Source organism: Oncorhynchus gorbuscha, linkage group LG04 (genome assembly GCF_021184085.1).
Source record: "Oncorhynchus gorbuscha isolate QuinsamMale2020 ecotype Even-year linkage group LG04, OgorEven_v1.0, whole genome shotgun sequence".
In the NCBI taxonomy this organism is placed as follows: domain Eukaryota; kingdom Metazoa; phylum Chordata; class Actinopteri; order Salmoniformes; family Salmonidae; genus Oncorhynchus; species Oncorhynchus gorbuscha.
This window is the reverse complement of record NC_060176.1, coordinates 15,977,273-16,002,858: the sequence shown is the minus strand read 5'-3', so window position 1 is coordinate 16,002,858 and position 25,586 is coordinate 15,977,273. Positions and strand designations below refer to the sequence as shown.

At 45.2% G+C, this 25,586-nt stretch overlaps 1 protein-coding gene and 1 pseudogene across 1 annotated transcript in view; both read left to right on the top strand.

The window, feature by feature from the left end:
• LOC124033743 (disintegrin and metalloproteinase domain-containing protein 10-like) overlaps positions 1-25,586 on the top strand; it is a 129,385-nt gene that overhangs the window by 37,853 nt on the left and 65,946 nt on the right. The gene's annotated exons all lie outside the window — the stretch shown is intronic.
• On the top strand, positions 11,977-12,496 carry LOC124033745 (annotated as a pseudogene).

Below are 25,586 nucleotides of genomic sequence, written 5' to 3'. Positions count from 1 at the left end.
ACAGCCCCCGTGATATGCAACTTTTCAGGGAAGCTAGAAACCAATATACAAAGGCAGTTAGAAAAGCCAAGGCTAGATTTTTCAAGCAGAAATTTCCTTCCTGCAACACAAACTCAAAGAAGTTCAGGGACACTGTAAAGTCAATGGAGAATAAAAACACCACCCACTGCCCACTGCACTGAAGATAGGAAACACTGTCACCTCCGATAAATCCACTATAATTGAGAATTTCAATAAGCATTTTTCTACGGCTGGCCATGCTTTCCACCTGGCTACCCCTACCCCGGTCAACAGCACTGCACCCCCCACAGCAACTCGCCCAAGCCTTCACCATTTCTCCTTCTCCCAAATCCAGTCAGTTGATGTTCTGAAAGAGCTGCAAAATCTGGACCCCTACAAATCAGCCGGGCTAGACAATCTGGACCCTTTCTAAAATTATCTGACAAAATTGTTGCCACTCCTATTACTAGCCTGTTCAACCTCTCTTTCATGTCGTCTGAGATTCCCAAAGATTGGAAAGCACCTGCGGTCCTCCCCCTCTTCAAAGGGGGGGACACTGTTGACCCAAACTGCTACAGACCTAGATCTATCCTACCCTGCCATTCTAAGGTCTTCGAAAGCAAAGTCAACAAACCGATTACCGACCATTTCGAATCCCACCATACCTTCTCCGCTATGCAATCTGGTTTCAGAGCTGGTCATGGATGCACCTCAGCCACGCTCAAGGTCCTAAACGATATCTTAACCGCCATCGATAAGAAACAATACTGTGCAGCCGTATTCATTGACCTGGCCAAGGCTTTCGACTCTGTCAATCACTACTTCTCTGATAGAGTTCAGTGTGTCAAATCGGAGGGTCTGTTGTACGGGCCTCTGGCAGTCTCTATGGGGGTGCCACAGGGTTCAATTCTTGGACCAACTCTATTCTCTGTATACATCAATGATGTCGGTCTTGCTGCTGGTGCGTCTCTGATCCACCTCTACGCAGACGACACCATTCTGTATACTTCTGGCCCTTCTTTGGACACTGTGTTAACAACTCTCCAGACGAGCTTCAATGCCATACAACTCTCCTTCCGTGGCATCCAATTGCTCTTAAATACAACCGATCGCTGCCTGCACCTGTCCAACATCACTAATCTGGACGGCTCTGACTTAGAATATGTGGACAACTACAAATACCTAGGTGTCTGGTTCCACTGTAAACTCTCCTTCCAGACTCACATCAAACATATCCAATCCAAAGGTAAATCTAGAATTGGCTTCCTATTTCGCAACAAAGTTTCCTTCACTCATGCTGCCAAACATACCCTTGTAAAACTGAACATCCTACCAATCCTAGACTTCAGCGATGTAATTTACAAAATAGCCTCCAATACCCTACTCAATAAATTCACAGTGCCATCCGTTTTGTCACCAAAGCCCCATATACTACCCACCACTGTGACCTGTACGCTCTCGTTGGCTGGCCCTCGCATCATACTCGTCGCCAAACCCACTGGCTTCAGGTCATCTAAAAGACCCTGCTAGGTAAAGTCCCCCCTTATCTCAGCTCGTTGGTCACCATAGCAGCACCCACCCGTAGCACGCGCTCCAGCAGGTATATCTCTCTAGTCACCCCCCAAAACCAATTCTAACTTTGGCCGCCTCTCCTTCCAGTTCTCTGCTGCCAATGACTGGAACGGACTACAAAAATCTCTGAAACTGGAAACACTTATCTCCCTTACTAGCTTTAAGCACCAGCTGTCAGAGCAGCTCACAGATTACTGCACCTGTACATAGCCCATCTATAATTTAGCCCAAACAACTACCTCTTCCTACTTTATTTATTTATTTTGCTCCTTTGCACCCCATTATTTCTATATCTACTTTGCACATTCTTCCACTGCAAATCAACCTTTCCAGTGTTTTACTTGCTATATTGTATTTACTTTGCCACCATGGCCTTTTTTTGCCTTTACCACCCTTATCTCATCTCACTTGCTCACATTGTGTATATATACTTATTTTTCTACTGTATTATTGAATATGTTTGTTTTACTCCATGTGTAACTGTGTTGTTGTATGTGTCGAACTGCTTTGCTTTATCTTGGCCAGGTCGCAATTTTAAATGAGAACTTGTTCTCAACTTGCCTACCTGGTTAAATAAAGGTATAATAAAAAAATAAAACGTGAAGATTGAACTGTTGACTGTTTCCTCCTCCCTGTGTGACCTTTGTATTGTGTTGAGCATGCAGTCTTACTCCGCCTCCGTCACAGCCAAGGCAGGGGTGTCTGATTATGAGGCTCTTCACAGAAAAGCCGTTTTGTATGCCCACACTCACATCACTACCACTCCCCTCCTTCCACTCCAACACTATGAGCAGCTAGATCAAGGTACCCGATAGGGCAATCCTGAGGCTTTGTACAGTGTACATGTACATGCCAAGGTACAGTACAGAATACACCAAGGGTTCAGTGCCAGGGTACAGTACAGAATACACCAAGGGTTCAGTGCCAGGGTACAGTACAGAATACACCAAGGGTTCAGTGCCAGAGTACAGTACATAATACACCAAGGGTTCAGTGCCAGGGTACAGTACATAATACACCAAGGGTTCAGTGCCAGGGTACAGTACATAATACACCAAGGGTTCAGTGCCAGGGTACAGTACATAATACACCAAGGGTTCAGTGCCAGGGTACAGTACATAATACACCAAGGGTTCAGTGCCAGGGTACAGTACATAATACACCAAGGGTTCAGTGCCAGGGTACAGTACAGAATACACCAAGGGTTCAGTGCCAGGGTACAGTACAGAATACACCAAGGGTTCAGTGCCAGGGTACAGTACAGAATACACCAAGGGTTCAATACAGTACAGAATACACCAAGGGTTCAGTGCCAGGGTACAGTACAGAATACACCAAGGGTTCAGTGCCAGAGTACAGTACAGAATACACTAAGGGCTCAGTACCAGGGTACAGTACAGAATACTAAAAGGGTTCAGTGCCAGGGTACAGTACAGAATACACCAAGGGTTCAGTACCAGAGTACAGTACATAATACACCAAGGGTTCAGTGCCAGGGTACAGTACAGAATACACCAAGGGTTCAGTGCCAGGGTACAGTATACACCAAGGGTTCAGTGCCAGGGTACAGTACAGAATACACCAAGGGTTCAGTGCAGAATACACCAAGGGTTCAGTGCCAGGGTACAGTACAGAATACACCAAGGGTTCAGTGCCAGGGTACAGTACAGAATACACCAAGGGTTCAGTGCCAGGGTACAGTACAGAATACACCAAGGGTTCAGTGCCAGGGTACAGTACAGAATACACCAAGGGTTCAGTGCCAGGGTACAGTACAGAATACACCAAGGGTTCAGTGCCAGGGTACAGTACAGAATACACCAAGGGTTCAGTGCCAGAGTACAGTACAGAATACACTAAGGGCTCAGTACCAGGGTACAGTACAGAATACTAAAAGGGTTCAGTGCCAGGGTACAGTACAGAATACACCAAGGGTTCAGTACCAGAGTACAGTACATAATACACCAAGGGTTCAGTGCCAGGGTACAGAATACACCAGGGTTCAGTGCCAGGGTACAGAATACACCAAGGGTTCAGTGCCAGGAATACACCAAGGGTTCAGTGCAGAATACACCAAGGGTTCAGTGCAGAATACAGGGTTCAGTGCCAGGGTACAGTACAGAATACACCAAGGGTTCACAGAATACACCAAGGGTTCAGTGCCAGGGTACAGTACAGAATACACCAAGGGTTCAGTGCCACAGTACAGAATACACCAAGGGTTCAGTGCCAGGGTACAGTACAGAATACACCAAGGGTTCAGTGCCAGTACAGTACATTACACCAAGGGTTCAGTGCCAGGGTACAGTACAGAATACACCAAGGGTTCAGTGCCAGGGTACAGTACAGAATACACCAAGGGTTCAGTGCCAGGGTACAGTACAGAATACACCAAGGGTTCAGTGCCAGGGTACAGTACAGAATACACCAAGGGTTCAGTGCCAGGGTACAGTACAGAATACACCAAGGGTTCAGTGCCAGGGTACAGTACAGAATACATCAGTGCAGAATACCAAGGGTTCAGTGCCAGGGTACAGTACAGAATACACCAAGGGTTCAGTACCAGGGTACAGTACAGAATACACCAAGGGTTCAGTTCAGAATACACCAAGGGTTCAGTGCCAGGGTACAGTACAGAATACCAAGGGTTCAGTGCCAGGGTACAGTACAGAATACACCAAGGGTTCAGTGCCAGGGTACAGTACAGAATACACCAAGGGTTCAGTGCCAGGGTACAGTACAGAATACACAAGGGTTCAAGGGTACAGTCAGAATACACCAGGGTTCAGTGCCAGGGTACAGTACAGAATACACCAAGGGTTCAGTGCCAGGGTACAGTACAGAATACACCAAGGGTTCAGTGCCAGAGTACAGTACAGAATACATAATACACCAAGGGTTCAGTGCCAGGGTACAGTACAGGGTTCAGTGCCAGGTACATACACCAAGGGTTCAGTGCCAGGGTACAGTACAGTACAGAATACACCAAGTGCCAGGGTTCAGGGTTCAGGGTACAGTACAGAATACACCAAGGGTTCAGTGCCAGGGTTCAGTACAGTACAGAATACACCAAGGGTTCAGTGCCAGTACAGTACAGAATACACCAAGGGTTCAGTGCCAGGGTACAGTACAGAATACACCAAGGGTTCAGTGCCAGGGTACAGTACAGAATACACCAAGGGTTCAGTGCCAGGGTACAGTACAGAATACACCAAGGGTTCAGTGCCACAGTACAGAATACACCAAGGGTTCAGTGCCAGGTACAGTACAGAATACACCAAGGGTTCAGTGCCAGGGTACACCAAGGGTTCAGTGCCAGGGTACAGTACAGAATACACCAAGGGTTCAGTGCCAGGGTACAGTACAGAATACACCAAGGGTTCAGTGCCAGGGTACAGTACAGAATACACCAAGGGTTCAGTGCCAGGGTACAGTACAGAATACACCAAGGGTTCAGTGCCAGGGTACAGTACAGAATACACCAAGGGTTCAGTGCCAGGGTACAGTACAGAATACACCAAGGGTTCAGTGCCAGGGTACAGTACAGAATACACCAAGGGTTCAGTGCCAGGGTACAGTACAGAATACACCAAGGGTTCAGTACCAGGGTACAGTACAGAATACACCAAGGGTTCAGTGCCAGGGTACAGACAGAATAGGGTTCAGTACCAGGGTACAGAATACACCAAGGGTTCAGTGCCAGGGTACAGTACAGAATACACCAAGGGTTCAGTGCCAGTACAGTACAGAATACAATACAGGGTACAGTACAGAATACACCAAGGGTTCAGTGAGAATACACCAGGGTTCAGTGCCAGGGTACAGTACAGAATACACCAAGGGTTCAGTGCCAGAGTACAGTACATTACATAATACACCAAGGGTTCAGTGCCAGGGTACAGTACAGAATACACCAAGGGTTCAGTGCCAGGGTACAGTACAGAATACACCAAGGGTTCAGTGCCAGGGTACAGTACAGAATACACCAAGGGTTCAGTGCCAGGGTACAGTACAGAATACACCAAGGGTTCAGTGCCAGGGTACAGTACAGAATACACCAAGGGTTCAGTGCCAGAGTACAGTACATTACATAATACACCAAGGGTTCAGTGCCAGGGTACAGTACAGAATACACCAAGGGTTCAGTGCCAGGGTACAGTACAGAATACACCAAGGGTTCAGTGCCCAGTACAGAATACACCAAGGGTTCAGTACAGTACAGAATACACCAAGGGTTCAGTGCCAGAGTACAGTACAGAATACACCAAGGGTTCAGTACCAGTACAGTACAGAATACACCAAGGGTTCAGTGCCAGGGTACAGTACAGAATACACCAAGGGTTCAGTGCCAGTACATAATACACCAAGGGTTCAGTGCCAGGGTACAGTACAGAATACACCAAGGGTTCAAGGGTTCAGTGCCAGGGTACAGTACAGAATACACCAAGGGTTCAGTGCCAGGGTACAGTACAGAATACACCAAGGGTTCACAGAATACACCAAGGGTTCAGTGCCAGGGTACAGTACAGAATACACCAAGGGTTCAGTGCAAGGGTTCAGGGTACAGTACAGAATACACCAAGGGTTCAGTGCCAGGGTACAGTACAGAATACACCAAGGGTTCAGTGCCAGGGTACAGTACAGAATACACCAAGGGTTCAGTGCCAGGGTACAGTACAGAATACACCAAGGGTTCAGTGCCAGGGTACAGTACAGAATACACCAAGGGTTCAGTGCCAGGGTACAGTACAGTACAGGGTTAGTGCCAGGTTACATAATACACCAAGGGTTCAGTGCCAGGGTACAGTACAGTATACACCAAGGGTTCAGTGCCAGGGTACAGTACAGAATACACCAAGGGTTCAGTGCCAGGGTACAGTACAGAATACACCAAGGGTTCAGTGCCAGGGTACAGTACAGAATACACCAAGGGTTCAGTGCCAGGGTACAGTACAGAATACTAAAAGGGTTCAGTGCCAGGGGAGAGACTAAGGGAATTAGTGGGCACCGGCTTCTCTCTTAGAAGAGATTTCACCTCACTAGGACATGGGATCAAATAAAGGTTCCTAGCTAACTGAAACAAACAACTGCTACAGTAGAGCATTCCTTTTAGTAAGGGGACAGGACAGCATGGTTCAGAGAGAGGCCTTACACCTTTGCGTCACCTCGCAAACAGTCAACACACCAGTGGTCTGACTCAGAGGGGAACCACCTACATGAATTATTCCAGGCCACCATTCAGCCAGGTTGCCCGTTTGTTTGTGCGAGTGAGCGTGTGTTCAGCGTGATTGTCCAGCTCATCTATCTACCCCAGACTGGGGTTAACATGTTAAGCTGCATGCCACAGGTCAACTAACATGAACCCTGCCACTGTAATCTCTCTAAGGTGAGTTTGTCCTTGCAGTGAACTGCCTGCCATGACTGGATTGGCCAGAAGGATGGACGATTCTGCTGCTGCGTATACAGTGGGGCAAAAAAGTATTTAATCAGCCACCAATTGTGCAAGTTCTCACACTTAAAAATATGAGAGAGGCCTGTAATTTTCATCATAGGTACACTTCAACTATGACAGACAAAATGAGAAGAAAAAAAATCCAGAAAATCACATTGTAGGATTTTTAATGAATTTATTTGCAAATTGTGGTGGAAAATAAGTATTTGGTCACCTACAAACAAGCAAGATTTCTGGCTCTCACAGACCTGTAACTTGTTCTTTAAGAGGCTCCTCTGTCCTCCACTCGTTATCTGTATTAATGGCACCTGTTTGAACTTGTTATCAGAATAAAAGACACCTGTCCACAACCTCAAACAGTCACACTCCAAACTCCACTATGGCCAAGACCAAAGAGCTGTCAAAGGACAACAGAAACAAAATTGTAGACCTGCACCAGGCTGGAAAGACTGAATCTGCAATAGGTAAGCAGCTTGGTTTGAAGAAATCATCTGTGGGAGCAATGATTAGGAAATGGGAGACATACAAGACCACTGATAATCTCCCTCGATCTGGGGCTCCAAGCAAGATCTCACGTCGTGGGGTCAAAATGATCACAAGAACGGTGAGCAAAAATCCCAGAACCACACGGGGGGGACCTAGTGAATGACCTGCAGAGAGCTGGGACCAAAGTAACAAAGCCTACCATCAGTAACACACTACACCGCCAGGGACTCAAATCCTGCAGTGCCAGACGTGTCCAGGCCTGTCTGAAGTTTGCTAGAGAGCATTCGGATGATCCAGAAGAAGATTGGGAGAATGTCATATGGTCAGATGAAACCAAAACAGAACACGTCCTGTTTGGAGGACAAAGAATGCTGAGTTGCATCCAAAGAACACCATACCTACTGTGAAGCATGGGGGTGGAAACATCATGCTTTGGGGCTGTTTTTCTGCAAAGGGACCAGGACGACTGATCCGTGTAAAGGAAAGAATTAATGGTGCCATGTATCGTGAGATTTTGAGTGAAAACCTCCTTCCATCAGCAAGGGCATTGAAGATGAAACGTGGCTGGGTCTTTCAGCATGACAATGATCCCAAACACACCGCCCGGGCAACGAAGGAGTGGCTTCGTAAGAAGCATTTCAAGGTCCTGGAGTGGCCTAGCCAGTCTCCAGATCTCAACCCCATAGAAAATCTTTGGAGGGAGTTGAAAGTCTGTGTTGCCCAGCAACAGCCCCAAAACATCACTGCTCTAGAGGGGATCTGCATGGAGGAATGGGCCAAAATACCAACAACAGTGTGTGAAAACCTTTGAAGACTTACAGAAAACGTTTGACCTCTGTCATTGCCAACAAAGAGTATATAACAAAGTATTGAGAAACTTTTGTTATTGACCAAATATTTATTTTCCACCATAATTTGCAAAAAATCCTACAATGTGATTTTCTGGATTTTTTTTCTTAATTTTGTCTGTCATAGTTGAAGTGTACCTATGATGACAATTACAGGCCTCATCTTTTTAAGTGGGAGAACTTGCACAATTGGTGGCTGACTAAATACTTTTTTGCCCCACTGTATAGCCTGTAGTGTTTTGTAGGTGTGGGTTCTCATTTGTGTGCTTGTCTTCGGGCCTATACCTGTCTGTGTGATAATGCATTATCTCATGCCTGGTTAGTTTGGAGTCTTTCCTTTATCCAGTTTCCTGGTCTGGTTTCCGGGGGTTTGGACAGGAGATAAGGGAGTGTGAATGTCAGTCCCACTGACTGGCGGTCTGATTGTGGGCTTGAGGTTGTGCTGAATACAGAGAGGACAGCTGTATGACTGTCAGACGCTCAGTCAGGCACTGAATCATTTATCAGTCAGCTGCTACCCTTAGTCTAACTGCACCTCTATTGGTTATAAAAACCTCCTCTACCACTGTGAAACACAGCCCTGTTTGTTTAGCCATGGACACTGGTGTGTGTATGTGTACTGGTTGTGTTTTTCATAGCCTTGGCTGTTGAAAACCCAGTTTCTCTGCCCTTGGATGAATGTTTCATGGCGCACTAACGATATCATACCAACCTAGACGCAGCGCTACGCCGGCCCCAGCCACAGCTACCCACAATGCTTTATGGCTCCCATGAGCCCTCTGCGAGGTCAGACTGTTGTGAGGACAGCTTGGTGCTTGATCAAGAACAAGCATTTGTCTCTCTCAGGTGGACCTCTAGTGCACAGCTAGTGGTACTCAGTACTGCTCCTCTCAGCCCACACCGTCTCAGGAAGTTGTTCAGAACCTTTCCTGAGAACCAGCAGCAGGAAGGATGATTTGTTATGCTGTATTCAGTCGTTTTGTTTATTTATGTTTTAGATGTTTAGTTTCTAGGTCGAAACCCCCTGTGACCATTTAGTCAGTGAAGTTCTGTGTTGGTATGATAACTTGATGGGAAGACTCAAAGTGGCTCTTAAACATTAACACAAAGTCAAACACTTAAAATGAGTCTGTTTAGGGTTTAATGTCAACACACACACATAACAATATCAAACAATTACTCAGCAGAATTGGATCAGTGTCCTCCGGATGCGATGTTTTGCGCACTGTTCTCTCAATTTCTGCAGAGCTCATCGGAGTGGAATTGTATTGCGTTGGCACTTCCACAAATGGCGGACACGCAATTGATGAACGGGGTGCGTTAATAAACCAATGCTGCATACAATCTGACACCGTGGGAGAGCTGGGATTGCCATCATTGGCGATGTAATTCTTACAACATAAAAACATAGTTAGACTATTCAAACAAACTCACATACTGTCAGTAGAAACCTGAGTAGTTTAGCCTTTTAAGGTTATGGATAAACATGCCTTAATTAGCTACCTTGCTTTGGAGTAGCCTACCTTAGCCATTTGATCTCTGGGAATTATTTTATAAAGACAAAGTATTTAATTGTAATGTTGCAATATTTTATACGCTGCTGAAGGAGTCCGCATGCTTCCCGTTTGGAACAGTTCATGCATATATTATGACGTTTGTTAGTTTTGGTCTTCGGGAAGGTTTTTTCTGGCTGTTCATGCACACACAAACAAATCGAGGCAAACCGAAGTCTACGCCCCTTCGTCTGTGATTGGTCAACAGTGTTGATTCTTCAATTTAAGTGTTTGTTGTCACTCAACGATAGACAACTCGCTTTCATGCACATTTTTCACTTGAGAAATACTGCACCAAACATCTTAGATGTAAAATTGCAAGACTAAGATCTCCTTGGCAAAAATGAATTAAGTCTGAATATTTTGTGGATGTGCATACTGCCTACGGCGTCTAACGCTGGACAAACAGTATTATTGACGCTTTTTCAAGTGAAGGTCTTTTCTAAGGTTGCTTGCAGCACACGTGTTTGGTTCGCCTAGCTGCCAGCCAAACTGAAGCAAGCAGAAGCCTAAAGAGTTGTCAACTGTCCTCCAGGAGAGCCTTAAAGGGGCAGTGTTGTATTTTGGACATTTTCAGAAAGAAGACAATAGGCAGAGTGTATCCTAGCCTAAAATATATTTGTCTGATTCTATATGGTAATGATAATGTATTTTTTGTAAATTGGTTCCTTGCATCATACAATGATGTAAAAATTGTGTTACAGACCATATTTTATTTTTCTCTTAAACTTTCGGACAAGTAAAAAAAAAATGTGTCCGACTTGTCGGAAGGACACGTGGCTTAAAAAGTGAATGTCAAGCCCTGCTGTTTGTAAATGTAAGCAATATTATTTTTAAGAGGATAAATCACGAGCTAATGTTTTTATTCTTTAATCAACAAAATTGTAAGCCTATCCTTTTGAGAGTTTGAAAAAGCACAAATTTGGCAAGCCTTTGTAAATAAGCGCTTTCATTATCCGGTGTTGCTCTACATGCAAAAAGTTCCTGAACTTAGAACTCCATCTGTTGTTGACAGTTGTTACTGATGTTTCTACAAGACGGGCTTTGTAGTGCATCTTGACTACCTGTAAAACTAGCTCTGCTGAACATTGAGAGGGGTGCAGAAAACTCCACCGTATGTTTCACCAAGAGGGTTGAGACCAGCTTTCACAACTCAGATCCTCACTTTCACTGGGGTGGAGAGATTATTATCATGGGTCAATTGAATGTGTCTTTCTCTCGCTTTGTCCCCCCTGTCTTCTACATATCTACACTATGCCCTCTACACACACTATCATGGTCTCCCTCCCTCCCACCCCTCTCACCCATCCCTGCGAGGCTGCAGGGTGCAGACGGCCATGGGCCCTGTGAGACCTCTGACAGCCTCCTGAAATCCTGGAGGATTGTCACTGCTACATTGGATTAGAGTTGCAGCAGTCTGAGAGCCTCTCTCTTATGGAGTTGCAGTCTGAGGTTATCCCAGTTGGCAGCAGCTGAGGGCAGGCAGGCTGGCCATGTGTTGAATTGAGTCTCTGGTACCCAGCAGCCCAGCACTTATCCCTGGTTTGATCACACACTCCTAGGGTTTATGGGTGTCTGATCCCAGCTGCCTCTGCTCCATCGATGACACCAAGTTCAAATGGATAAATCTGAACAGTGTAATTGCATCTGCTCTTTATCAGTGTAGTCTGTCTAAAGGCCAGTGATCCATGAGACCTGGGAGTCATGGGAACGATGGTGTGGAGGGAGACCGTGGTGGTGTTGGAGCTCATGCTACTATCCTGCACTATGTAGAGATGTTCACTTTTAGTTTTTTTAATAACATTTCACACCAGGTTTTATCACTGTGTGAACTGAGTCATCAACATTGCACTGACAACTATCATCATAGTAGTTTAAATTCTTACTGCTGTTCAGGTAAGGCTCCCCTGTAAAACCCTCTACAGTAATACTAAAGATATTTTATCCAGCTTGCCGTGTTCATCCTTGTGAAAGAACCGTAGTCGATGCCTGGCAATAAGGTCTGTCTAGTTATGAGGAAATGGCTCAAATGATGAGGCCATATTGATTTGTTATTGTTCCCATTAATAATCAGCTGTCTGCCGCATACGTCAGCGCAAGCACAGGAGCTGTCGTCACAGCCCTGGGACTCTAGCCAAACACCATCCAGTCGTCATGAGACGGTTCGGCCCCTTCTTTGCTGTATCGGCTGTCAACTGTATCAACATCCCCTTCATGAGGCAGAGGGAGCTGAAATACGGCATCCCAGTGACCAATGGGAACTGGTTAGGAGAGTCCGTCACCGCTGCCAAGTCAGGCATCATCCAGGTAGTGGAGTCCACGATTGGCATGGCTGTGCCAGCTATGGCTGTGCCCCCTTTGGTAATGAAAACACCTGGGGAAGAAAGCCCTTCATGAAGTGGTTCCCAATCCTAAACACCTCAGTACTGGTGGGTCTGTGTTTGGTGTTTGCCACTCCTCTGTGCTGTGCCCTGTTCCCACATATGAGTTCTATGGCAGTGAGCAGCCTGGAGCCAGATCTTCAGGAGAGGATACGACAGAGCAGTCCGTACACGTCTACTGTCTTCTTCAACAAAGGCCTTTAGAACCACACAATAACATGCACACCACAGACCAGCCCCCTCTGCTGCCTGGACCCCTCTACTACAACTCAGTGGGAGCAACTGAAAGGCAAAGAGAATATTATACAGTATTTGTTGTTCTAGGCTTTTGGATTTGATTAGGGAGAGGTGATGGTGAGGGGTGCGTTTCAGTCCCACCATTAAAGTTTTTCTCATTGTAGATGAAGGAAAGGAGACAAGGGGAGGAAGCTACTTTGAAGTAATGAGACACAGCCAAGGCGATAGTAGTGTGACAGACGGTTATCTTACATTGCTATGACAAACGGACAATGGTTTGATTTGGGTTAGTATTTAGTGTGTTTATCGTCCATGTGGATTTGGGATGTGGGTGTTTAATTACTGACTGCTTTGAATGTTACTGAATGACAAATCTTCTCAAATCACCCTAAACTAGATACATTTCACCCCTTGTATTTGACCCCAGAGATATGTTTTTCTCCCAAAAGTGTGTTTATTTCCCTTGTGTTTGAGCTCATACACTTTGAGCTGTGTGCACTGAAACCATTCATGACTTGCAATTAGAAAATAGTTTAATTTAATCTGCTAGATAGATATCCACTCCCTCAAGTTGGCTCAACTGTATTCTGTAGTACAGGTAGTAAAAATACAACAGTTGGTTTATGAGCACAATATAGACTGACCCGCTATTAAATCCCTTTTTTGGGTCTACCAGTGCCAGGGTTATTTATTTATATATATTATTATTTGTTTTACTTACCCCTTTTTCTCCAATTTCGTGGTATCCAATTGGTAGGTAGTCTTGTCTCATCGCTGCAATTCCCGTACGGATTCGGGACAGGCGAAGGTCGAGAGCCGTGCGTCCTCCGAAACACAACCCGGCCAAGCCGCACTGCTTCTTGCCACAACGCCTGCTTAACCCGGAAGCCAGCCGCACCAATGTCTCAGAGGAAACACTGTACACCTGGCATCCGTGACAGCGTGCCACAGGAGTCGCTATTGTGCAATGGGACTAGAACATCCCTGCCGGCCAAACCCTCCCCTAACCCGGACGATGCTGGGCCAATTGTGCGCTGCCCCATGGGTCTCCCTTCGCAGTTGACAGAGCCTGGACTCGAACCAGGATCTCTAGTGGCACAGCTAGCACTGCAATACAGTGCCATAGACCACTGCACCACTCGGGAGGCCCAGGGTTTTGTTGTTCATTGCAAAAAGTTTTTGCTACAGTGTGCCCTAATCAACATTACCCACTTGACTAGCACAGCTTCCCGCTCTCTCCAGTGCCATTGGAAGCGTACTTACACACACACACACACACACACACACACACACACACACACACACACACACACACACACACACACACACACACACACACACACACACACACACACACACACACACACACACACACACACACACACACACACACACACACACACACACACTGTCCCACCAGATAACCTTATCAATTAATCTCATATTCATGCACAAAAACATTTCTAGATGCAATGCCACTGCATGGACACTCCTAACTGATTTCAGTAAGCACATTCCTAGTAGCATTGATGACGTTGATATGCCAGAAAGCTTTATGTAGGACAGGATCTAGGCCTAATGTTTCAGCCCCATATCAAGACCTTGTGTCTTAGAGCGTTGGACCAGTAACCGAATGCTCGCTGTTTCAAATCCCCGGGCCGAATAGGTGAAAACATCTGCTAATGTGCCATTGAGCAAGGCGCATAACTCTAATTTCTCCTGTAAATCGTTCTGGATGAAAGCGTCTGGGCGTGCCAGGGGGAATAACAAGCAGTAAACCTAACCATCACTTATCTCTGGAGTGCTGCTGGGTGGATACACAGGTGCTCTCTCTCTCTCTCTCTCTCTCTCTCTCTCTCTCTCTCTCTCTCTCTCTCTCTCTCTCTCACGCTCTCACGCTCTGTGGATCTCCCTCTCTCTCATTTCTCTCTCTCCCTCTCTCAGCCCTTCCCACCCTGACTCTCTCTACACAAACTCTCACATAAAATCCTGGGCTGTGGGTGATATTAATAGTGTGCTAAGTCTCTGAGAAGCTCAGGAAGAATTACCTCTCCTATCCAGGCTCCCCTCACATATTTCAGCTGGTCTTCTGTGACAGACGGGGCAGGTTGGAGAGGCCCACCACAGGGCTGACTGACTGACTGAAAACCGGGAGCAGGTGGGAGAAGATGTATATGGGGGATGCTAAAGGATTCCGTTGGCTTCAACTGAGTCATTCATAGCAGAAACTAGGCAGACAATGAGAAGCTAGTTTTGAGGCATTTCAGTCCACATGAAGCCTAATCATCACACAATTAGATGAGAGGCTCAGGCTAGATGTTGAGGCTGACCCCACCAGGCTGTCAAGTGTTCCTGCCTGATCTCCAATCATTGTGACAGGGTGGACAGCCCAGCCCGCCACTTCAGCTTTAAAAGAGAACTGCCAGCCAGGGAGATTGTGTAGGACAGACGGGCACACACAGCGGGAAGTAGGGTGACAGTTTGGTCAGTCTCTGTAACAGGAATAACAAGGTGTGTGTTGCGTCAGTGGCTGTGTCCCCAAATGTCAGTGCTCATGTCAGACTCAAGGAGGGGGGGTGATGAACAGATAATGGAGGATTAGTAAAACTGCATTGCAGGGGGATTATAGGAAGGTTATAGGGGTCTGTAAACACATCATGGCCAATGAAATCAAACCCTTCTGCATTTGGAAGGAAATGATCCGGTACCTTGCTTTGTCAACTGTTTTGAGTACAGTGTGGATTACAAATAGGTTGTAGTGAATCAAAGATACACAGAAATGTATGTTCCTCTCTGTAGATATATAGACAGCCACTTCAGTGACGCAATCAGTAAGTGGCTCATTTTGTGTGGGCTGGAGTGCAGTGGCCCATGTGAGAGTCATGTCTGACGAACAGAATGTCTCTAGGATTGTTGGGAATGAGCCTATAGTGAACAGAACATCTCAGCATTCTGGGTGGTGACTGGGTCATATGCAGCTCATGTGGTGCTAGGTCGCCCTTTTCAGAATTTGACAGCGTGCTTGGAGAGCAGGAGCATGAGGAGGGAATGCCACAAACACACTGTACGCTCATACAGCCTTTACTTATACCGCGCTTGACAGGCAGGTGTTATTGTTATCCCTATGGGAATCATTCAGTGTAGTGATTAGCCTGTTCAGTGAAGTGAGTTTGGAATCCAGTCTTATCACAGGGTAGGACCCTCAGTATAGAGGTCTGGGTGGGACTGATTTCTTTATCTCGCCCGCACAAGCAGCTTTTCATACCTGTACCCACCCCCTCTCACTGGTTTTCTGTCCGACTCCCACCCAACCGCAGTCCTGCAATGTTATTTTAGGTGTAGGCTATTTGGTGCAGATCGTTTGCCCGCCATGATCCCAGCAATTTTGCGCCCTATAGACAATATCATAATGCCCAAAAATAACCTACGAAATAAGTAACATTTCCAGAGTCTCACATTCTCCATTATATTAGGCTATCTATATTACTGGGCTATATCAGCCAATAGGCTAGACTTAGTTTGAAGAGAGCGGAGTTGGAGGGAGAGCGGACACTTGCACTTTCTCTTGAGCTACGTTTACCCTTGTGCTTTGCTAGGGGGGAAATGACATCCAGTGTGGTATGGGTCAGATTGACCCGCACCGTTTAAACACACTCAAGACAAAGAATCAAGTAAAAACAGCCCAACTTTATTTTGTCTTGTCAGACCTTTCAGAAAGAAGAAATAAAATAACATTTCATTTCAAAACTCGATATTTAAGAACCAGTTGTTAAACATATTTCCTTTGTCACAAACAAGCAGAGGTCTGCTGCTCTCGCACTGAGAAGGAGAAGCTTGGGAAATCTCCTTTTCACCCAAACATAACTATAAAAGTGCAACCAGAACCAGTCAAAACAAAAAACTTTTAAAAATTTAACTAGGCAAGTCAGTTAGGAACAAATTCTAATTTACAATGAGGACCCGGACGACGCTGGGCTAATTGTGCACCGCCCTATGGGACTCCCAATACCGAGCGGTTGTGATACAGCCTGGAATCGAACCAGGGTCTGTAGTGACACGTCTAGCACTGAGATGCAGTGCCTTAGACCGCTGCGCCACTCAAAGACACTTGTTTATTTTGGACCTGTGCAAATATCTCTATAGATGAAAGCCTCTGGGTCAAAATGACCCACAACATCATGTTGTATACAAAATCTACAATGACATTCCACAACACATCAGTGTGTCCACATTTTGTAGTTAGGTTCATGACCCTAAATGAGGAAAAGTAATTTAATTCCATGGATAAATAGTGGACATGGGTCAAATTGGCCCGCAACATAATAGGTGTAATAGCCTAACCTTTAGGAGTGGACAATTTTCAGACCGAGACCAATATGGGTGATCAATATTTTGAGGCAGTGTAGTAAACTATAGCATAATTCGATTTCAGAAGTTAATTTCCTTGGAAAGAGAAGTGCTCCGTGCCTCTCCGCCCATGGATATGCTACAGCCCACTCTATTTAATTGAGACCACACGCGCACCTGATCACACACATATGGCTACTGAACCTAAAGCAGCAAGAGTGATGATAGCTGACACGTGCACTTTCTCTTGAGCTACGTTTTGCATAGAAGATGTAGCCTACCTTTTTTATAGGAGCGTGAGGATTTTATAGGAGCGTGAGGATTTTATAGGAGCGTGAGGATTTGCTCTTCAACTCACGTTGGTTGAGCTTCCTCCACTTATTTCCATTATCAATATTTATATACAGACACTGTAGTGAAACTATAGCCTAATCATATATATCTTTCTTTGAAAGATAACTGGCCCTTGATTCTCTTCCCATTCATAGGCAGTCTACTCTATTTCATTGAGACCAAATATTGTAGGTGCTTGGATGCCCATCTAGGAGAGGAGAGATAGGCTATTGAACTTGCACGCCCATCTAGGAGAGGAGAGATAGGCTATTGAACTTGCACGCCCATCTAGGAGAGGAGAGATAGGCTATTGAACTTGCACGCCCATCTCGGAGAGGAGAGATAGGCTATTGAACTTGCACGCCCATCTAGGAGAGGAGAGATAGGCTATTGAACTTGGAAGCAGAGAATACGGAGATTGTGTTTGAATAATGCGACAGAGGTGCTTTTAATACAATAGGTAGGCTAACGGATACAAAGCAGAGAGTCGACCGTTTTCAAATAATCTGGGGACAAAAAAAAAATGTTCATCCCAAAGCCCGCACCCGCTTGCATCATGAAAAATGCAGACCCGTGCCACAATGATCCCTGTCGGAAACCTCAGCCCTCTCCCGCAGTACTTTACCTTCCTCTGCTCTGAATAATGTGTGGTTTGAAATGACACACTGCCTGTACTGCTGCATATTTGATTAGGTTTTAAATCAGCCATGCTCAACCTGCGGTAGTTGGCTGGCTGGGGATCAAAGCAAGGAGTGAGATATTTGAGGGAAATATATATTTTTAGATGAATCCCGCTTTTCATTGTTCATAGTGTTTAATGTTCTTCTCTATTGTAGTAGGCTATACAGTGTAACTAGTCTTTATTAGACACAGCACACCCACTCTGACATTTTGAAGGTGAACAGTAGTCAGCAGTGGTTTGATCTGTAGAGTTGATCTGCTGTTTTCCTACAGTGTTTATACAAGCATGCCTTTAGGCTCAGTTTACTGTATACATTTTTTCAAATCATTCTCGCTTCCCTGATCAATCTGATTTTGAGGATTATGCAAGTAAATAAATAGGCTAATTCCTGGCAATGGCCTAGTATTTTGCTATTGGCCGGATGTGTGCCACGTTATAATAACGGTCAGCCTGAAATGTTAGACCAAGTAGATCCTAATCTGATTTATCAGCTTGATCTATCACCAGTAGCCTATAGCCTGAACACAGCCTTGGCTAGCCATCAGACACCATGTGAGAGATGCAATGTTGATGAACTGCAGTGACCCAGATCTGTCCCATGGAGTAGGGCTGTATAATCAGACTTGACCGTCAAGTGCCTGTTTCCTACTTCGTCCCATTTTAGTTAATGTGCTGATACGACTCCACTGGGCAAGTAGAGACATGTACCATGTTTGGAGCGAGAAGGTTTTTGTTGGGGTTTTGAGAGAATGGGGCTGTTAGCCTGTCGTGTCGAGAGAAGCACAGGTGTTTACATGATGCAACTATATGATCAACCCTCTCAATCTCTGGAGTCTGGGTACTGGAAATGGTCATAAATGTAGTTTTCTGTTTACCTGATCAGTGAATGAACCGTCAGTTTTTAGGTCTAGTTGTTTCCCCTGGAGTAGTAGGAATGTATTTTAATAATGTATAAACTCATTAGGGACTATTTGGAAGTCTCTAATACACCTAGTTTTCACTTTCTGTAAGAGGCAGATGGTGTCAGCATTATTGTAGCATTACTTTGAGCACTATTTCCATTATATAAAGACTTGCCGGTCACATCACCTCTTTCATTCTGGAGTGCTGACAAAAGCTGAGGTGTTAGAATATACTTTGAGATGTGGTGCTAGCGCCAGACATTTTTATGGAGGAGATGACGGGTCGCTTGTTTTTATTCCATATTCAAATGTCGTATCTGCTCAGGTTCTTCATAATGAAACTTTAAGCACTTTCTGTTCCCTTCTGACTGAGATATCCAGATTGTTCTCCAGAGCTCCGGATTTACACAAACTCTGTCTATGAATAATACAGAGATGTATTCCATTCAGTGACAAGTAGAGGGAAGAATGGCTATATTTGATATGGGAGCACACTGCACTCTGATGGGCTGGGGAGCCGTAAGCCGTCTCCGGTGTCCGGGTTGCAATTAATCAGGATGTTTAAAGCGTGAGCTGAGTGGCTATGGAGCTCTGAGCTCGAAATAATATGATCAACCCACAGACATTTGGGTGTTTGAGGTTTCATTGAGGTGCGTTTGGGACGTTGGGAGTATATTAGAGGAATTAATGCTATCTTGAATTGAGAGAAGATCATTTCCTGTCAGAAGTCAGATTCTTCACAGCCGCCCTGCAGACTCCTGTTAATGAGTTTTTATAGAGGTTTATCATCTTGCCGCGCTTGAACTCATAACATCATGAACATCAGGCTTGAAACAAATGCATCAGTAATTTGTTTTTATGTTCCCATTGCTGTTCCAGACAGATTGTGGCCTGATTCCTCTTTCCTTCTCTTCTGTTGTGCTTGTGTACTCCGCCATACGATCGCCCCCCCCCCCCCCCCCGTTTTCATCTGCTCTGCATTGTATCATCCCCCCCACTCCCCATTTTCATCTGTTCTGCATTGTATCATCCCCTCCTTCACTCACCTCTGCCTTTTTAAACAACTTTCACAAGTTCAAAATGACATTTCTACTGGTTAAGGGTGTCCCTGCAGCAAGGTCTCTCTCAATTTCGCTCTCCATGTCTACCACTCCCTCACTCACATTCCCTGTCTGTGCCCGATTCATGTTTTTGCCCACTGATGTGTAGTATTTCACGATAACGTCTTTGGTTAGCGTTTCTCTCAAAGGCGATGGTTAAACACAGAGACTCCATGTTTGTCCTATGTGTCTGTCATCTCAGAGAAGCTGAAAGGGACTGGTACTGACTGTACTCGATACCATCTACTGTATGCTGCTCTGTACCATCACTCATTCATATATCCTTATGTACAAGCGATTACTTGTTGGTTATCACTGCATTGTCGGAACTAGAAGCACAAGCATTTCGCTACACTCGCATTAACATCTGCTAACCATGTGTATGTGACAAATAAAATTTGATTTGATTTGATTTTGATTTGTCCTATGTGTCTGTCATCTCAGAGAAGCTGAAAGGGACTGGTACTGACTAAGCGTCTCAGCTCGATATGGTGAGCTTCAGGAATTATTCTAACTGCTGAAACCTCTCTGGAAGCATGTTTGAAGTAACAGTCACAGCCTACACTGTTGTTGCCAGAGTCTCGGCTTTGGTCTACACATGTCCTGTTGATATTTTGCTCTATTCTGTGTTCTGTTTGTTCCGGTGAACCCTAGCTCAGAGCCTGCTGTGCGATTAAAGACAATATTCTGTCCCCCCACATCCACATAGAGATTGGGATAAACAAATCTCTACTGGGACCTGTAGCAGGATTGGAGTGGTTCAAATTATTCTGGAGTTGAGTAGTGTTTCATTTAGCCACACAGACGTGTGAATACACAACACTGCTTTTAACTCAAATTCTCTGTAGGATTCTCTCTCACCTCAGCTTTACAATGTCTGATCTGCTGTGGAATCCATGAATAGCCTGAGTGTACAAAACATTAGGAACACCTACCTAATATTGAGTGGCACCCCCCCTTTGCCCTTAGAACAGCCTCAATTCTTCGGGGCATGGACTATAAGGTGTCGAAAGCGTTCCACAGTGAGTCCATGTTACCGCAGAAACAGACTAAACCGCACGTATGCCCGCCAATCCCGTTTTTCAGTCAGCTGTTCTTCCCCCAAAAATAAACATCTATTTTTTTTTCTGCGGATACGACTGTTATGTTCACGACGATAGTCATCCATAACCGTCGGTTATACGTTTGTGCCAGCCCTACTCATCTGTAACTTTCATAACAGTTATTTCATTACACTCTCCAGCCCTGTTTCAGGCAGCATCTGATTGCTGTGGCTCATTGAAGCCGAGAGAAATGGAGCGCAACCACTGACAGATCATTTCACACCAACATCCCCCAGGACCTGAGTTTCAGAAAGGAAGCAGCCAGCCTAGATAGAGCTGTTGTTTTTGTTGGTGTACCAGGACTATAGTATGTACCGGAACCCATCTCTACTCACACTTCTAGCAAGTCTGTCTGAGACTGGAGAAAGGAGGGGATGTACTGTAACTCACTGACACGCGGAGAGGAGGTGTAGGTAGAGCGAACATGAAAGGGGATGTTATTAATATTGCAGTTGGTCAGGTTGCTTGTGATACACTTGTGGAGAGAAATGCCTTGTGTTTGGCTAACCTCCTTAAGAGGGTTTAATGAGAAAGTGGCTGCTAGAGGTCAGAGAGACAGGCTGATCTACCCGCCCACAGACCGTTTAGGTGGGAGAAACAGGGAGGCTGGTTGGTGAACTCAGAGGACCTTGATGTCCAAGATCTTCACAAAGCACAGGAAGGGGAGGGGACACTGTTTTTCCACGGCAACAGGATCCATTGGAGCCATTCTCTATCGACAGCGGGGAGGATCAGAGCAGAATTTAACCAGAGTGTATCCTGCCAGCCCAGAAGTTAAGCCAGGAGAGATAGTAAGACAAACACTTACTCACCATACACTCTCTCATCACAAGCTGCTGTGCTGGAAAGTTACATGCAGTGTGACCTGCTGGGTGTCAGTAGAGGTGGAGTGACCACCTGTCCCTGGTTGCCTCACGGTAGACCATCCCCCAGCCTGGCATGCACATACGCCAGCCAGCGATACTGCTCAGGTGAGGAAGGAGTTGTGTAATATGTGGATCTGTTCAGTCCCTAAAAGTGTTCCTCCAGTGTGGTGATTTACTTCGCCTGACATTAAAGGGATGTTGCTGGGATCATCTTGTTCTCTCCTCCTTTCATTCCCTAACACACACTCCCTTCCCCCCTCACCATCACCACGGCTCCCCCTCCCAGTGCAGAGATTTGCTGCATTAACTCCAGTCATATGACTATGAAGTCATGTTGCTGGAAATAGTTTTGTAATAAATTTGTGGCTTTTTGGTTTTTATTTAAAAGGGGTTGATTTTAGATTGTTTTATTCTGGGGGCAAGGTGCATGATAATACTCCTACGGGCATAATTACATTGTATAAGAATTTCTGTTTCTTAGAGACAGAAGGCATGAGGATGCATTCATTTAGTGGGATTGTTATAGTTGAATGTCCTGAGTACATCATAATTACATTGTATAAGAATTTCTGTTTCTTAGAGACAGAAGGCACGAGGATGCATTCATTTAGTGGGATTGTTATAGTTAAATGTCCTGAGTACATCATAATTATATTGTTTTGGTTCCAGTAACTGACTGGGAGCCTGCTGTACAGTGTGTGTGATGATGGATGGAGGGAGGGTAGTCTATACCCTGTGGTTCTACTGAGCACTGGCACTGACTGACTGACACAATGGGGATGCTGCCCAGTCTGAGAGTCAGACTGAGCTCAAGAAGGTGTATTACTGTGTTGATAATGTAGTCCTCGGGAAACCAAACAACTTTAAATATAGAAATGGGGTAATTTCAGTCATTCACTGCACTTCATCACATCTCTATCAGTATCTCCCCTGCCTGCCTGTCAGATAGAAACAGATCCATTTTCCTGCTCCACAATGTAACACTGATAGTCTTTCTTTTACCAGCAGAATGCTTCAGTATAGCTGTAGATATAGCCTAGCTGTTTTCCCTGGCCCTTCATTTGAGATGTTCTAACAGGCATTGTCAGTTCATGCTCAGACCTGCAACAGCATTCTGTGGCCATAGATGCAGATCCATGGCCTATGCACGATTTTGAGGGGAACAGCCCTAACCCATGGGAGTATGTTAAATCTTTCCTGGAAGTAGAGGGTTGACTCATCTCTCACCCCCTCCTCCTCTCGCCCCACCGCTCTGCAGCCCCCACCCCTTCTCTCCCAGTATTCAGTATGCCTGTGTGCTCTGTCTGGTTGCTGAGGCTGGCAGTAAAGGCTCACTACACACACAGCTGTCCTCTTTGCCGTCATTACCACTCTAAAAATACTGCTTCACATTTTAGAAAACAAATGTCCAATTTGGTGCAGCCATGCTCTGGTGGACATCCGTCTGCTGTCTGTTTGTGTGTGTGCTGAGTAGGGAATCTGGAGACCAATACTTGGCTGTACTGTAGAGCATGTTCTACCAGTGGTGCACAGTGCTGAAGAAAATCATCCTGTAGAATATAGTACCTACAGTGGTACAGATTGCAGAAGTGTCACATATAGTCGATGCTCCGCGGTCAACCCGCCAGTGCTTTCTCTTCTGAATAGATTAGAGAAGGGGTGGAAATTAAATACACCTGTCCTTGTGCCACTGCTTGTTTGATTGCACTGTGGAGTGTGTCTCTGGTTGGTGTGCCAAAGTTAAGTGTTGTGTGGTAATTGAGTGTGTTCTCCCTGGTGGTGGAGGTGGCTGTCTGTCTAATGGCTGGCTGAGTCACTCCGTAACAGACATTAGCATAATGCTTTGCTCTCTGAAGGGTCTCAAACAGAGAGGGCCAACCGTTTCACCTGTCGAACATCGCCGTCTCATTTTGGACTGTATATTGTCTGTCTGTGTGTGTTTGAGAGAGCGTTTTTGGCACAACGTCAGTTAGGCTAAACTCTGTGTTGATGGTAGTTATTGGTCTAGTCAAGTAGTGTTCTAAGTGCTGGACTGAAAGGAAATGAAAGCAACCTCAGGCTGCTCCATCTGACAGCACTTTATGGACGTACATGTGTTTAACTCTCTTCCCCCATACATTCTGTTGTTATGGTGGTCTCAAGTACCACTATCATAGGCAGGCTGCATCTTCTTGCAGTAAGGCTGACTCCATTTAGTCAACTTCTCGATTGTTTGATCGATAGGCTGTTGGCCGGCCAAGATTTCTTTAGTCCAACAGTTGCAAAAACGTATTTATTTTTTCATGGTGTACAAGACGCCTGTCTGATTTGCGCCTGTCTGAGTGGACTAGTCCATTGTGGAGGCCTGTGGGGATGGAACAGTCCTTCACTCTAAGACAAATTGTATATGGTTAAGGACAATGGTGCAATACTAATAAAAATAAGATTATTTTATAACACATGCACGTTCTCCCATGTTTGACACCGGTTGCTGACCGCTGTTCTGAAACTTCAGCATGCTGTGGAATTGATGCCTTTTCCTAGACCATGTTGCTATGTGCATAATACCAAAGTTAACCTTATATTGGTGTTGAGAACAATGCGGCGGAGGCAGCAGCGGATTTAGGAGATGAGAAAACAGCCCTTGATTATCGAAGAAGAGTGAGGATTGGAAAACCCCCATTTAATTAGGTCTATAATCAATAGCATAACTGTTATGTGCCTGGCTTTATAAATCACCCATATGCACTGCCAGTCAAAGGTTTGGACACACCTACTCATTCAAGGGTTTTTCTTTATTTTTTACCATTTTCTACATTGTAGAATAATAGTGAAGACAAACTATGAAATAACACATATGGAATTATGTAGTAACCAAAAAAGTGGTAAACAAATCAAAATATATTTGAGATTCTTCAAATTAGCCACCCTTTGCCTTGATCACCACTTTGCAGACTCTTGGTATTCTCTCAACCAGCTTCATGAGGTAGTCACCTGGAATGCATTTCAAAAGTTAATTTGTGGAATTTCTTTCCTTCTTAAAGCGTTTGAGCCAGTTGTGTTGTGACAAGGTAGGGGTGGTATACAGAAGAGAGCCCTAAATTGGTAAAAGACCAAGTCCATATTAATGCAAGAACAGCTCAAATAAGCCAAGAGAAATAACAGTCCATCATTACTTGAAGACATGAAGGTCAGTCATTACGAAAAAGTGAGATTTCAAGAGATCAAGAGATTTGAACGTTTCTTCATGCAGTCACAAAAACCATCAAGCACTATGATGAAATTGGCTCTCATGAGGACCGCCACAGGAAAGGAAGACCCAGAGTTACCTCTGTTGCAGAGGATACGTTCATTAGAGTTACCAGCCTCAGAAATTGCAGCCCAAATAAATACTTCAGAGGTCAAGTAACAGACGCATCTCAACATCAACTGTTCAGAGGAGACTGTGAATCAGGCCTTCATGGTCAAATTGCTGCAAAGAAACCACTACTGAAGGACACCAATAAGAAGAGGAGACTTGCTTGGGCCAAGAAACACGAGCAATGGCCATTAGACCGGTGGAAATCTGTCCTCTGTCCAAATGTGAGATTTTTGGTTCCAATCGCCGTGTCTTTTGTCAGATGCAGAGTAGGTGAACGGATGATCTCCGCAGGTGTGGTTCCAACCGTGAAGCATGGAGGTGTGGGGGTGCTTTGCTGGTGACACTGTCTGTGATTTATTTAGAGTTCAAGGCACACTTACCCAG